Genomic DNA, 15,083 nt, shown 5'->3' on the forward strand with positions numbered 1-15,083 from the left:
AGAATTGCATTTCATGTTCATTTCTCCCGCCAACTTATATGACACATGCTTGTCAAGGCTAACATTACATTGAAGTTCCTGCTGAAAGTATGACTGAATAATCATCACCCTTTAATGATATATAAACCACTTGCCTTTAGCCCCTGTCATTGGGGACGTGAATGTCTTGATCCAAGCAAAGAACAAGAATGAACGCTGAGTGGCGAAAGTAGGGGACTGTGCTCGTTATCCTTTGAGTCTCCCTCCGGAAATATTCTCCACTCGTTTCTGCCCTGCTGTGCTTCAGGAAGCTGATTGCTATGGACCACATCACGATGACTCGCTTGCCATATGACCTCCTTTTGGATCCTTCCAGCTGGAGGCCCTGGTCAGAGCTCAGCAGGAAGAGAGAACTGCTGTGGATTGGTTTTCCTGCTCCCCTCTGGTTGCTATGGCTCTGGTGGAACTGCACTCTAGTGCTCTGGCCAGGTGGCCCTCGTCCCTGCTCTAAAACTTCTCAGGGCTCCAGTATCTTGTTCCTTCCTCTCCTGCTTTCCCCCTCGGGTTGGTAATGGCTCCCCACTGCTCCTGATGGCTTTACCCACCTTTGTTCTCATTCGTGCTCTGTAAATGTCCCTTCATTAAACTCTTTTCAGTGAAATCCTTTTGTGTTGCCATCGGCATCTTGTTGGGACTGACGAAAGCTTTTTGAAGAAATTATAAACATTTACCAAAGGACACAAAAAAAAAAGAAGAAGAAATTTCCATTTGGAAGTCAACAGGCTTCTCAATTTCAACATGTCTAAATCTTACTTCCCATCCCACCCACAGAACCAGCTTCTCTCACAATCTTCCCCGTCTCAGTTAACTGGAACTCCAGCCTTCTAGTTTCTCAAGCCCCAAACCTGGAATTATCCTTGACTCTCTCATTCTCTCAAACCTCTCATCCAACCGATCAGCAAATCCTGACAGCTCTACATTCAGAATGTGAATGCTTTTCCCCACTCCACTTCTATCACCCTGGTCAAACCATCATTGCCTCTCACCTGGAATATTGCAGTGGCCGCGCCTGATCTTCATGCTGTCCTTGCTGCCCTTCCTATGAGTCAACCCCACAGGCAGACCCATCCTGTTAAAACTTGAGCCTCATCATGTGAGCCTTGATGTCCTGGACATCCTAGGTCAAAACTTTCCAAAGTCTTCCTGCCAGACTGAGAGTAAAGACAAGCCCTTTACAGGGGTCTACAAGGCCCAGTTACTCCACACTCCTTGACCTTGCAAACTCATCTGCTCCTTTCCTCCTGCTCACTCCACCCAGCCACACCAGCCTCCTTGCCGTCCCCTGAACACAACAGTCATCTCCCTGCCTGACAGAGAATAAATAAGAGACTATACAGATGCTGAAATGAATGGAATAGATCTTTATTTCTTTTTTTTTTTTAAAGATTTTATTTATTTATTTTTTTCCCCCAAAGCCCCAGTAGATAGTTGTATGTCATAACTGCACATCCTTCTAGTTGCTGTATGTGGGACTCGGCCTCAGGATGGACAGAGAAGTGGTGCCTCGGTGCGCGCCCGGGATCCGAACCCGGGCCACCAGCATCGGAGCGCGCGCACTTAACCACCAAGCCACGGGGCCGGCCCAGATCTTTATTTCTGATATGGAAGGAAGTTTATGCCGTATTGTTAATTTTACAAAGGCACAGTGCAGAAGATGATCCTATTGACATATAATACATAAGCTACCATATATTTGCTTTCCTTCTCTACCTTTCGAGAGACTAAGGTTCTTTGCTATTGAAAGGGATGTGTGCATGGACTCAGAGCTGCCCTTGTAGGGGGATTTACAGGGCTCACTGGTAGAAGCTGACTCCTTCGTGAAGACAGCGTGTGTGTGGAGAGCCCAGGCCAGGGGGTCGGGCAGCACTGGGCTTGAGCCCTGGCTCTCTCCCTTATGAGAGTTTGACCACATCACACAATGAGCCTCAATGCACCATCCAAACTGCCTCCCAAGGTTCTTCTGGGAATCGAATGGTTAATGTAAGGCAAGTGTCTGACACAATCCCCATCAGAGATTTGACACTCAGTCAAAAGTATGCTCCTGTCCCCGTCTCCTCCCCTCCTCTTCCAGCCAGGAAATCCTACTCTCCATCACCCTCTCTCTTCCTTCCCCCATGGTCCAAGTCCTTGGTTGACTTTTACTTCTGAGTGGAGGGAAGGCCAGCGCTGGGAGAGCCTCATGGCTGAGCTGCCTGATGAAGTTGGGTCAGGGGCTCAGATTCTAGGAGGCCAGGTCTGCACTGGGCAAGAGAAGAGAAATGGGCTTTTCTAGACCCAAGTCAAAAATATCTGGAGACATCAACAATTCTGGGGAATTCAGAGGCAGGAAGTGAAAAAGGATGTGGCAGAGGAGAAACGAAAAACTGTACCTCTGATCACTTCTGGTCATGTTCCTCCTCCCAAATGGTAAAAATGAGGGAGTCAGGGCGCTGGAAAGAAGGGGAAAGGAGAGGAAACACCCTGGAGGAGGGGTGCCAAGTGGTGCTCAGCCCCTACTGCCACCTACATAGACCTCTGCCTGTGTTCTAACCCCCTTCTGATTTACGGTCCACAGCCAGGGGCTAGGAGATCTCAGGGTACAGGATGCTGGGCACGCACACACACACACACACACGAAGGATCCCGTCACCTGTGTGGAATCTCTCAACCTTACGGCTCTCCATTCAGAACTTCCTGACCCCGGTACCTGGGCTGCCCGAGGAAACCAAGAATCACATTCTCCAACTTCCTGCAGGTAACTGGACTGGGGAGGCAGGGAGGCTATGAGGGAAGGTAGAGGAGTGCAACTTTGTGTTTTAGGTGGGAATAAATGGGAGTATAGATCACAGACTGAACCACTAACTGGAGGAGATTGAGAGTCCCTCTCCACTGACTTCTAGATCGAGTTAGACGTTCCCAAATCAGCACAATTGCGGCTCCAACTCCAGCTTCAGGCTCAGCCCCAGCCTGAACCCAACCCCCAGCCCCAATTTCAGTCCCAACCTTGGCTCTAAATACATCACTAGAGTCAAGCTCATTCCCAAATGCAGCTCCAGCCCGGCCCCACCTCCGACCTCAGCCCCAAGCCCAGTCCCAGACCCACATGAGCCTTCTGTGCAATTTTAGCCAGAGACCCCATTTCACTTTTAGCTTTGGACACCATACCTAATCCTACTCTCATTTTAATTCTAACTTCAACTCCAACCTCGTCCCAACCCTGGATCCAACCCCAATCCAGATCCCTGTTTCCACCTCAGCTGCAAACCCAGCCCCATCCCCACTCCTAGTCCCAGCGCCAGGCTCAGTCTCCACCTGCCCTCATTTTCTACCTCAAAACCAGCTCTAGACCCACCTGCGGCACTCATCCCAGGCTCCTCCCAAAGAGGCCCCAACACCTGCCCCAGCCAGCCCCTCTCTGCCTCCATCTCAGCTCCGCCTGCCTCAGAGACCACTTTGGCCCACGGACGTCAGTGAAGTCTGAAGACCTCACTGCTTGGACAGTGAGAATGAACAGGGGCTTAGAAAGGTTAGATGACAAGTGGAGACAGGCCTGTCCCTGAAGCTTACAGAGTCTGAGCTACTTCTTCTTAAGGTCACCCCCCTTCGCCCCACTCCCCTGGCTCAGTCCTGCCCCTCAAGGAGCCTGGGGGCACACGTGAGGACACCCCCAGAGCACAGGCCACACCCCACTCACCACCTGACTGCTGCCCCTCAGGGGCTCAGGGTGCGCACACCAGCAGCATGGTCAGCCCAAGAGGATGGTCCCGGGAAGGAGATTCACACAGCCCCCTAAAACAGGCTCAAGGCATTTGGGGTGAGTGATCGGGCTCCCAGAGGGTGGCCTAGAAGGGCAGGCTTGCCCCCTTGGCCCTGCAGATTCCTCCTTCCATGGGAAGGGATGGAGTTGGAGGAGGGCTGGCAAGGGCCCTCTAAAACGTGAACCCCGGGGGTTCCAATTGCCAGAGTCTGAGGATCGTCCTGCTCTAAACACGACATCTCTCCCCATGTGCATGAAGGGTTTCTGGTGTGGTGTCTTCACTGGGCTGTATCCCTGGGGGTCCTGGTTTTGCTCATTTCTGTGACTCTAATATGTGCCTGTGGGGGTCTCCTCTTTGAGGTGGTCAGGTCCTAGCCTCTGGTGGTCCCAGTCTGAAGGGGATTTGGGGTCCTCCACAACACAGGGAAAGGAAACACATAAGTTGTCCAGGCTCTTTAGGATAGTCTTGGAAGGCAAACCCATTTGCTACCCTGCTTTCACTGAAGAGTGCGAGTCTGCTACGGGCCTGGCTGCCTCAACTCTCCCTGGGTCCTCCTACCACCTCCCCCAGCTCTGATGATAGGACCTTTCATATCGCCATTGTCCCCTGTGTGTCCTTGTGTATGTGTGTCCCCAGGGGTGTGAGGGGCTCATGTGACTGGAGACTTGTGCTGGTCCATGGGGGGTCAGAAGCCTGGGCATTCCCTGCCCCATAATCCTCCTCGTGCAGTCTCCCCGCAGGATTACCTGTGTGAACCTTGATCCGTGACAGGTCCCCGTGGCCCTCTCCTCCCCTGTCTCTCTCATGCCCTGGACCCTCCTTGTCCTGACACCCTCTCTCCTCTTGCAGGGCCACCTCCCCTTCAGCCCTTCCTGTAGCAACTCTGCTTTGGCCCCTCCCCCCTCCTTCCCTCCCTGCGCCTCAGCCTCGTCCTGCTGGTCGGCGTCTGTGTGATTGGATCCCAAAGTGAAGGTCACAGGGTGGGCAAGGATGTGGGTAATAGTGGGATACAGTGATGGGTCAGTGATGGTGGGGTCATGAGGTTAATGATGGATGGTCAAGAGGAAAAGTGTTGAGATAAGGAAGAAATCTTGGAAAAGCGTTGGGGCAATGGCGAGGCAGTTATGGCAGAGTGTCTGGGGACAGTGATGAGGGCAGTTTTGGATGAGTTGCGTGGCGCTTATGGGACAGACATGAAGGCAGTATTTGGCAGTGACAAAGGAGTAGTTGGGCCATCACAAGAGCAGTGATGGGGACAGTGTTGGATCATGATAAGGACCACTAGGGTGTTCTGGAGTAGGACACACTTGGGTCTTGAATCCTCTTTTAGTTACTAGTTGTGTAATGTGGACAAATTATCTCACCTCTTTAAGCGTTCGTTTCATTCTCTGTATCATTAGGACTACAATAGTGCCCTCTGTGTTACGTCTCTATGAGGATTAAATGAGACAATGCCTGTCAAGTGCCCTGCTCGACAGAGAGAGGACCTGATAAGTCTCAGCTGTGATTGTCCCAAACACATTCCCTACCTAATCAGGATCCCCACATCAGAGGGACCTGTTGGCCCTGAAAAATTTTTAGCAACGTCACATCAAGCAACATGGCTGAGGCCCAGGCACTGAATTTGCAGGTGCTGAGCTCTAGGCTTGGGTGAGGCTGGGTTGGGGAGTAGGTGGGAACTGACTCTTGGGGACTGAGTTCCCCTGTCCCTCAGGTGGAAGCTTGCAAGGAAAGATAACTTCTCTGGAAACCAAGGTATGGGGACATGATCAGGAACTGCAAGAAGGTGAAGGACCACCTAGGAGTGTGTGTGGAAGTGTCTGGTGGGGACCCCAGGACAAAAGTGGTATTGGGAGCAGTGTGTGAGTTATATGATAAGCTGGATGACGCTGGCAGTGGAGGACAAGCTGGAGAAATAGAATCAGAAACTCAAAGAAGATCAGAGACCACCCTTGGATGCTGTGTGAGGGAGAGCTTGAGGGCTCCAGGGCAAAGCCAGGGCATGGGATGAGGGATATCTGATGTCCCAGGACCCTCACTGACCTCCACTGCCCATCTGTGTGTGTCTCTGGACAGATGACTATGTTTCCGCAAGTCCAGCAGCTGGTGAGTGACCTGTACTTCCTACTTGTAACGTGGCTGCCCTCAAGAGCCACAGGGAAGAGGGGCTGCTGCCCAGCCCACACTCCTGCCATGTCGCCCTCCTCCACTGAGGCACCGCAGCCCTTCCACCCTGCCTCTGTCCATCAGGCTCTGAAAGGACCTGCTGCTCGTGAGCTGGGTGGACACAAAGGCAGCTGCTACTGGTTGTCCCACTTTGAGACATCTTGGCTTGACGCTGAGAATTACTGTCAGCTGGAGAATGCCCACCTGGTCTCCATCAACTCCAAGGATGAGCAGGTGAGGGCCCTGAGTCCCCAGTCCAAGAGCACCTGATCTTGGGGGATGGGTGGGGTGGGGAAGAGTCAAGACCACCCATAGTGTCCCCAGACATTTGTCCAGAGCTTCAAAGGCAGCATATATGCCTGGATGGACCTCAGTGAACATGAGCGGATGGATCAGACTGTAAGACAAACTTCAAGGGAGTGAGCCCCATGCTCCTGTGGCTTGCTCTCTCTGCTCAGCTTTGCCCCTCATGGTCTAATCTTCTCTCCTTTACCCCAGACCTGAATTCTGTGCCATTGGCCTTTCTGGCCATCTTTGTCATCCTCCTCCTTCCCTTGATTAAAATCTACTCACCCCTCCCATCTCAGTTTAAACATCACTTCTTCAGGGTACGCTGCCCCATCCCCTGTGGAATAAGGAATCCTCCCCCACCCCACCACCCAACCCCCAGTTTAAGTCCTTCTATAACTCGGTGTTTCCTCCTTTGGGCTGTCAACCACTTGCAACTCCTAGTTAAAACGTCTGTCCCACCTCATGGATGGAGCCCCAGCAGGGAGGGCCCACACCTGTCCCTCACTGAGTTGTCTCAGCAACTGGGGCAGGATAGAGGGAAGAGGAAGGAGGTTTCCCAAGGAGTAGACACAATATTTCACAGTTATATGAATCAGACATCTAAAATGGAATTTTACTTAGTTCTCTATAACCGATCCTGGCAATGCTCTGGAGCACACATTCTCTCGAATGGCAGAATGCCACCTTGCCAATTCTGAATAACCCAGTTGCTTCTGGATTGTCTGCCCTTTTCAGGCTTGGTCAATTCTGGATTCTCCATTCCCTCTTCTGCTTCTACTTGTCCTGGAGTGGATCTCTCTTGTTGGAGTGGGGCTTCATGTTTTCCTCACAGGTGTCTGCTTCTCCTTCTTCATCTTCCTCTGCGGAGGTGTCCACAGCCCTCTCTGTTCTGCAGGTTCCTAACCCACACAGACCACCTTGTATTCTCCCTGCCCCAAATCTCCCTGCCTCTGGGGGTGGTGGCTCACTCTTAGCCTCTGGCACATTCCTCCAAGGACACAGGAATCTTTGGATAACTCTCTTGATGGGAGTTTCAAGGTTTGTCTCCCTTCGGCTTCCTCTGCCCACACACACCAGCTGCCATTTCTACTTTCTGTCAGCAGGGCCTGCTGGTGTGAGGGCTTCTCCCTGAGGTCTTTGGCCAGCCCTTCATCTGAGAAGCAAAACTCAGATCCTCTGTATTCTGTTGAACTCTGACCCAATCTTCCCTTTTCCCAGAAGTTTGACCCCGTCAATGGTCTGAGCTCCAGTCTCCTTTACAGGAACCACACTGATGACTTACCCTTTGACTCTCCTCTATCTATCTAGTCCCCTCCCCCAGTGGAACTCTCTCTCTCTGCAAGGCCAAGGAGGCTGGCACCCTCACCACTGTCTCCTCTCTGGACTTGGGTTTATGGAGTCAGCTCTATGACTTGCATCACTGAGGCTTTGGCTGTTGATTTGAAGAGTGAAACTTTTGGAATTAGAAAAATCTCTTCTCTCCCCCACAGCCTGGCTCTTGCAAATCTAGAATCAATCACCTTGGCTTGCAGAATGTTGCTCTGTCATGAGTTTTGAAAATCCATTCAGAGATCCAGTTGAATTTTTTGTCTTGGTTTATGTGCATTCCCGCCCCAACTCAGGGCAGGGACTGGGGAGAGTGGCCACTGTTGCCTGAGTGGTGGGCAGGACAGTGGTTACACGAGGTTTGACACTGGGAACAAAGAAGCTTCATCTACTGCTCCAAATATTACCTATTGCATGCTCCTCATTTAATATCTTTCTGCACTGCTTGGATTTTCTAACTGCATAAAGTGTATTTTTTTAATTAAAAAAAAAAACAACCAATAAATGACATTAAAAAATATCTAATTAGGGACTCCAACTCGCACAAGCTCTCCAAGTTTGGAATGAACAAGTCAAGGTCATGCTGTAATTGTCACCCCATGGCAAAGACAAAATCAAACAGGTCGGGGTGAGGACTGGGGTGTGGCAGGGTCACAGGCCCCACAAAGGGGAGGCTGTCCCAGCTCTGAAGTCAGAACGCTTTGGGTGGGCTTGGGTTAGACGAGGTGTGCAACTGCGACAGGTTCCGAATGTTAAGAGTATCAACATCCAGAAAGCGGCCAGGGACTGGGACGAAGCTGGAAACTAATCTGGAACAGCTGATGCATCAGGAGGCTCACAAATTGAACAAAAAAGTGTTATTTAAAAGCTACACTTTCTGGACCCGCCCTGTGGCTTAGTGGTTAAGTGCTTGCACTCTGCAACTGGTGGCCCGGGTTCAGATCCTGGGCGCGCATCGACGCACCGCTTGTCTGGCTATGCTGAGGCGGTGTCCCACATACAGCAACTAGAAGGATGTGCAGCTATGACATACAACTATCTACTAGGGCTTTGGGGAGAAAACGGGGAAAAAAAAGGAGGATTGGCAATAGACGTTAGCTCAGGGCCAGTCTTCCTCAGCAAAAAGAGGAGGATTGGCATGGATGTTAGCTCAGGGCCGATCTTCCTCACACACACACACACAAAAAAGCTACATTTTCACAAATTAAAACAACAACAACAACAACCCTGAATTTTCTCCTGTCTGGCAAGAATATATTTTAAAAGAAGACTGTTCCTTAATTTTAGGAAACTTCCTCTCTATGCTAACAAACCCTCTGTTATTCAAAGTTTTGTGAGACCTTCTTCTGAAAAAGGACTTTGGTTCAAAGGAGATAACACTGCTCTGGGGTGATCATATAAGCTTTTTTAAGTTGCTTCTGGAAACAAGGAGTCTTAGGGTCTTAGGTAAGGAGGGGATGAGACCAAGGAAGGCATGGTATGACTCTTGTCTGTTTGGACTAGTTGGACCCCTATTACAGTCCCTATATTAGAAGGACTCTGCTTATAAACTACAGAAAATCTCTGGATTTAGGTAACGCAAAAAGACCATTCGTTATACAAAGGTGTCTCACACAACCTGTTATGGGTTGAATTGTGTCCTCCAAAAAGATATGTTAAACTCCCAGTACCTGTGACTGTGACATACTTTGGAAATAGGGTAGTTACAGATGTAATCAGTTAAGTCATATTAGAGTAAGGCGGGCCTTTAATCTAAAATGACTGGTGTCCACATAAAGAAAGAAGAGACACAGGCACGCAGGGGAGAAAGACAGGTGACCACAGAGATTGAAGTGCTGCAGCTACAAGCCAAGGAATGTCAAAGATTGCCCACAAACCACCAGAAGCTAGGAAGAGCAAGGAACGGCTCTCTCCTACAGGTTTCAGAGGGAGCACGGCTCTGCCGACACCTTGATTTCAGACTTCTAGTCTGAAATGTGAGACAATACATTTCTGTTGTTTTTGTGGTACTCTGTTAAGGCAGCCCTAGGAAACCAATAAGCAACCCCAACAGCAGGGATGTCACTGAAGTCCTGAGATAGGTTAGAAAGGGGAATTGGAACTCTGAGGGTCTCTTGTGTCTGTTCACCATCTGCTTCATTCCTCTTTCTCAGGGCAGACCCTCCTTCTCTGCCTCTTTTGCAAATACTCCCTGAGGTCAAGTTCCCGCCCCTTCCTTTGTTAGCTATGCAGGTGGGGCAGCAACCAGGCCTGGGTAGACCCTTCCACCCTTCACTACTGAGGGCTGAATTATGATTGGCTTGAGCCTATTAGGGCATGCCCACTCTCTTTTGTAGGTGATTGGTTTACAGATAGACATGTGACTCAGTTCTGACCAATGACACTTGAGGATCTGGAAACCTGCTGAGACTTCTGTGAAAGATTTTCTTCCCTGATGAAAAAAGAAAGATGTCTAAGGGAGGAACCTTGCTTGTTGCCTTCCTGCTTTGGATGTTTCCCTGTTGAGAACATGATGTTTGGAGCAGTGGCAGCTGTCTCATGACTATAGAGGGAAAGCCAAGAGTAAGGAGTCTCTTCAACTGCTGTGGCAGAGTGAACCTACTATGACTCCTTGGGGGAAGGCAGAGAACTGGAACCAATACTGGCTTAATGCTCTGCACATCCTGCTTCTCATCTAGAACGAAAATATACACTCCTCTTAAAGTAAACCTACTTGTAGACTTGGGAAAAAAGAAGGACAAGAATCCGAACAGAATCTGAAGAAAATGTATGAATCACTGGCCAGAAAGGAAGACGAACGCCTCTAGCAGTGCCCCCAGAATTATTAGGATTTAAAATGTCAGAATGAGTCATAACGGGTCATGTTTTATAAGTGAAAAAGCAATCCCATTGTGTATTATTCACGTGGTGCATGATTACTTCATGGGGGTGGATGAGAACAGTCTATTGCCATTTGATAGAATGGTTTCAGAATGAGAAAAGAAAACCATTAAATAAATCAGAGTAAGCAGTGCACAACCCTCCTAGCTCCATCAGTTGTCCACAAGTTGATTTGCAGTGCCTGAGAATAAGGGGCAAGACACCTATCCCTTCTGTACCCGTGGGCACAGCCACCACCACCTAAAATTAGCCAATTCAGAAGCTAACACACAAACTCTCCAGTTTCATAGCTTGACCGTGGTGAACTGCGACTGGGACTGGAGTAATTCTGTCTCAGAAGATCATAAGGAACAGAATGCTTATATAAACTAGACTGCCTTTGACATCTGTACGAAATTGTATAGATGGCAGTCACAAAAAACTCAAAAAGACTGTTCCCTTCTGTCAGCAAAACTGCTGGTTGAGCTGTATGCTGCTGGAGTCCTCATCGGGTCCTGTTGATCCCTCAGGGGGACATGACTGAATGGGAAGTGGACTCGTTTGCATTACACGCCCCTGTCACCTGACCACTCATGTTAATCCTGAGACCTTTACCAGTTCACTGGCCACCGATGGGAGCCAATCCTGAGAGGGAGGCAGGGTCATGCTTCTCAACACAGGGGATGGGGATTAACCCCCTCCTGCCTTTGTGGTCCTCCTTTTGCCACTGTGCTTCAGGCCTTTCCTGGATTCTCAGGATGTCTTCCTTCTTAAAGGCAAGATCCTCTCCATCACACTCATTAAAGTCAAAGAGAGGCTGGGTCACACGCCCCCTGGCTCGTCCCCCCTGAGAATCACCTCACTTTCCTGCCTGGCCTTGGAAGCTGGTTCTGTCAACACTGTAGCGTCCAAAAGTGCATTTTGTAGAATTCCAGTAAAGTAGGCAATGAATCAAACTCCTGATCCTCTGTTTGGAATCTGAGGGGACTCAGTCCAGCTAGCCCGCTCCTCTGAGTGGAAGTCGCCCACGTTGGCCACCTCTGCACCGATGTGCTGAGACACTGGTCATGCACAGCCCCGCCAGCCCCAGCACCCACTGAGCAGTGGACCCGTAAGGTCTCAGCCTCACTATGGTGCCTGGAATGGCAGCGACAGCTATAGGCACCCCCCGGGCACTGGAAATCTCTCTAGTTATTTTGATAGTTTCTTTTTTCTTATTCATATCTTCAAACTCTCTTCTACTTATTTAAACATATTAGATATATTTATTTCATATTTTCCCATTAATTCCAACATCTAAACTCCACACAGGTCTAAATCTGCTGTTTGCTATTTCTTTTTTTGTGAGGAAGATCAGCCCTGAGCTAACATCCATGCCAATCCTCTTCTTTTTGCTGAGGAAGACTGGCCCTGAGCTAACATCTATTGCCAATCCTCCTTTTTTTCCCCTTTTTCTCCCCAAAGCCCCAGTAGATAGTTGTATGTCATAGTTGCACATTCTTCTAGTTGCCGTATGTGGGACAGGGCCTCAGCATGGCTGGACAAGCAGTGCGTCGGTGTGCGCCGGGGATCCGAACCCGGGGCGCCAGTAGCAGAGCGCACACACTTAACCATTAAGCCACGGGGCGGGACCCCGCTGTTTGCTATTTCTATGCACTTTCATTCCTGATGCCCCATTTTCTTTTGTGTGTGTTTTTCTTTTTTTTTTTTTTTCTCTTTGATGCTATAAGCTCTTAGTTTTTGGAACTTTGTCTCCCAAAGTTCTTTCAGCTCTGGTCTGATGGTACATTCCTCCAGAAAAGATTTGTGTTTGCTTCTGCCAGGCACCTGAGGGCCTTCTGATCCAGAACTACTTTAAATAAAATGCTCAGCTGGACGTTTCTGGAACCTCAAATGTAGTGTGTATTTGGGCCCTGATCCTGCTTGAGGGCAAGCTTGTGATTATGAATTTTTATGGGAGTTGTCTTTTCTTCTCAACCCAGAGCTGAGGCCAAGACAGCCCAGCTTCCTTCTTGTCTTTTTTGTGGTTCTTCCTGAGGCTGCTGTTACGATCTGACTCCTCACCTACTGTGAGCCCCAGGCTTCGTGCCTGCCACCCACGCGGGCATTCAGTTTGAAGTTCCATATTACTCTCTTCAGCTCGCTCTCTGCTTTAGCCCTTGCTTTCCTCTCTGGATTCATGCTTCAGCTCCAAGAATCTCCCTTATTTTCTTTCTTGCTAAGTCACTACTTTAAAAGGAAATTTTTCTTTTTTTATCCAGCACTTTTAGGTATCTTATAGTGGGAGGGTTTCAGGATATTTAACTGCCCTATTGCCATAAAAAGAACTTAAAGCTACCATTTTACATTTATATATCTTGTATCCAGCCACCTTGTCAAATTTTCTAATTCTGATAATTTTTTATACGAGAGCCTCTTGTGTCTTCTAAGTATTTACTCTTACCAACATGTACTTGCTTTTTTGCACTTACTAGAACCTCTGGGCATTTCTGAGTACTAACAGGGATAATGAGTATCCCTGCTTACTTTTTTCTAAATTGAGATATAAATGACATATAATATTGTATTAGTTTCAGGTGTATATATTGCAAAATGATTACTACAATACGTTTAGTTAACTTCCATCACCACACAGTTACAGGGTATTTTTCTTGTGATGAGAACTCTCATTTAAGATATATTCTTTTAACAACTGTCAAATATACAATATAATATTGTTAACTATAGTCACCATGCTGTACATTACATCCCTAGGACTTATCTTTTTTTTTTTTGTGAGGAAGATCAGCCCTGAGCTAACATCCATGCTAATCCTCCTCTTTTTGCTGAGGAAGACCAGCCCTGAGCTAACATCTATTGCCAATCCTCCTCCTTTTTTTCCCCAAAGCCCCAGTAGATAGTTGTATGTCATAGTTGCACATCCTTCTAGTTGCTGTATGTGGGATGCCGCCTCACCATGGCCGGAGAAGTGGTGCATCGGTGCGCACCCGGGATCCAAACCCGGGCCACCAGTAGCGGAGCGCATGCGCTTAACCCCTAAGCCACGGGGCCGGCCCCTTATTTATCTTTAATTGGAAGTCTGTACCTTTTGGCCACCTTCACCCATTTTAGTCACCCCCTACCCCCGGCCTCTGGTAACCACCAATCTGTTCATCTGTATTTATGAGTTTGATTTTTTTAGATTCCATATATAAGTGAGGTCATACAGTATTTGTCTTTCTCTGCTTGATTACTCTTTTTAATGAAATAGATTTAATGATTTTCTGTTTAGAATATTTGACTTTTTTGAGAAATGGCCTTTATTAAAGAAGTTTCTTTATATTCCTATTTTACTTGGAATTTTTTTAAATTAGAAAATGGCGGCTGAAGCTCCCGCAATGCCTCCTCAGAATTTATTGGTGTGATGCTACATGCAGCTTTTGCCCATGCCGTGCCTGTTTGTGCTGAAGCTGAGGATTCTGAGGGTGCAGTTTCCGGGCTGGGTTCAAAGGATAAAGGGCCTGGTGCTCCTGGCTACGGAGTCGGGGCTTTGTCCTGAGGGCAGTGGGGAGCCTTTGTGGGTAGATCAGATTTGAATTTTGAAACAAATCACTCTGCTGCACTGAAGTAAATGGATTGCTGGGGCCAACTGGAGGTAGGGAGACCAATTAGGACGTGGGTGCTGTCATCTAGACTGGTGGAGGAGAGATATGCGTTTATTTATTGCTTCTTCACATCAGACATTATGTCAGGGCCTTTACACATAGTGTAGGAGTTTCTTCCTGCTCCTTGTGTGCATGTGTGGTGGAGGAGAGAAAAGTTCGTGGTAAAAATCAGAGGGAACAAATCCCATTAATAGTAACTACAAAATGAAAAAACACCAGAGTCCCAGGAATGGACCCCTCCAGAGTAATCTCTGGTTTTCCAACCTCCTCCAGTCCCTTCAGGCACCAACGGGAAGTTGGTAGATGGTTTGGCCAACGCTCTTTTGTTTCGTACCCAACATCGATTCTAACTTTTTCCTCCTTCCTAACTGACCCTACATGGTATTTAGGAATCCACCCTACTCCATACAGTCATGTGCTTCAGGTGCGTCTGGCTCCAGCCCATTCCCAAAGGTAGTCAGTCATGGTAGTCCCATCCCCCTTGTCAGTGGCCAGTTTAATCACGGACATGGGATACAATTCTGCCACGGATGAGGGGCCGCTTTCTGGGAGCTATAGGGAAAGACTTCCTTACTGCTAAGAGGGACACACTGAAAAAGGCATGCTCATCATCCTCTGCACATTGTTATGCCTGGATGCCATTCTGCAACTGCTGCAGCAGTGTTGCAACCTTAAGAGGAAAAAGCTAAAACACTGAGGGCAACAGACTGAAAATATGGGGAGAACCTGACTTCTTGATGATGTTGTTGGGTCATGATTAGCTAGCCTTGGGCATTCCTACCTCTAGTTTTATTGATACATGAGATAATATACTTTCGTATCATTTAAGCCAAGTTGGTTTGGATTCTTTTGTTTCTTACAGCCAGAAACATCATAACTAATAGAGATGGTTTGTGCTGCCAATGAGCACACTGCTTATGCTCTCCCAAAGGGCTGGTGACTCACAGCCAACACGATCTTCCCTTCCTTCTGGGCTGGCATTACCGGGAACCGCCATCCACTGAGGTTTCTGGGCACTGTC

This window comes from Ceratotherium simum, chromosome 16 (genome assembly GCF_057802395.1).
Source record: "Ceratotherium simum simum isolate JZ-2026a chromosome 16, ASM5780239v1, whole genome shotgun sequence".
NCBI lineage: Eukaryota > Metazoa > Chordata > Mammalia > Perissodactyla > Rhinocerotidae > Ceratotherium > Ceratotherium simum.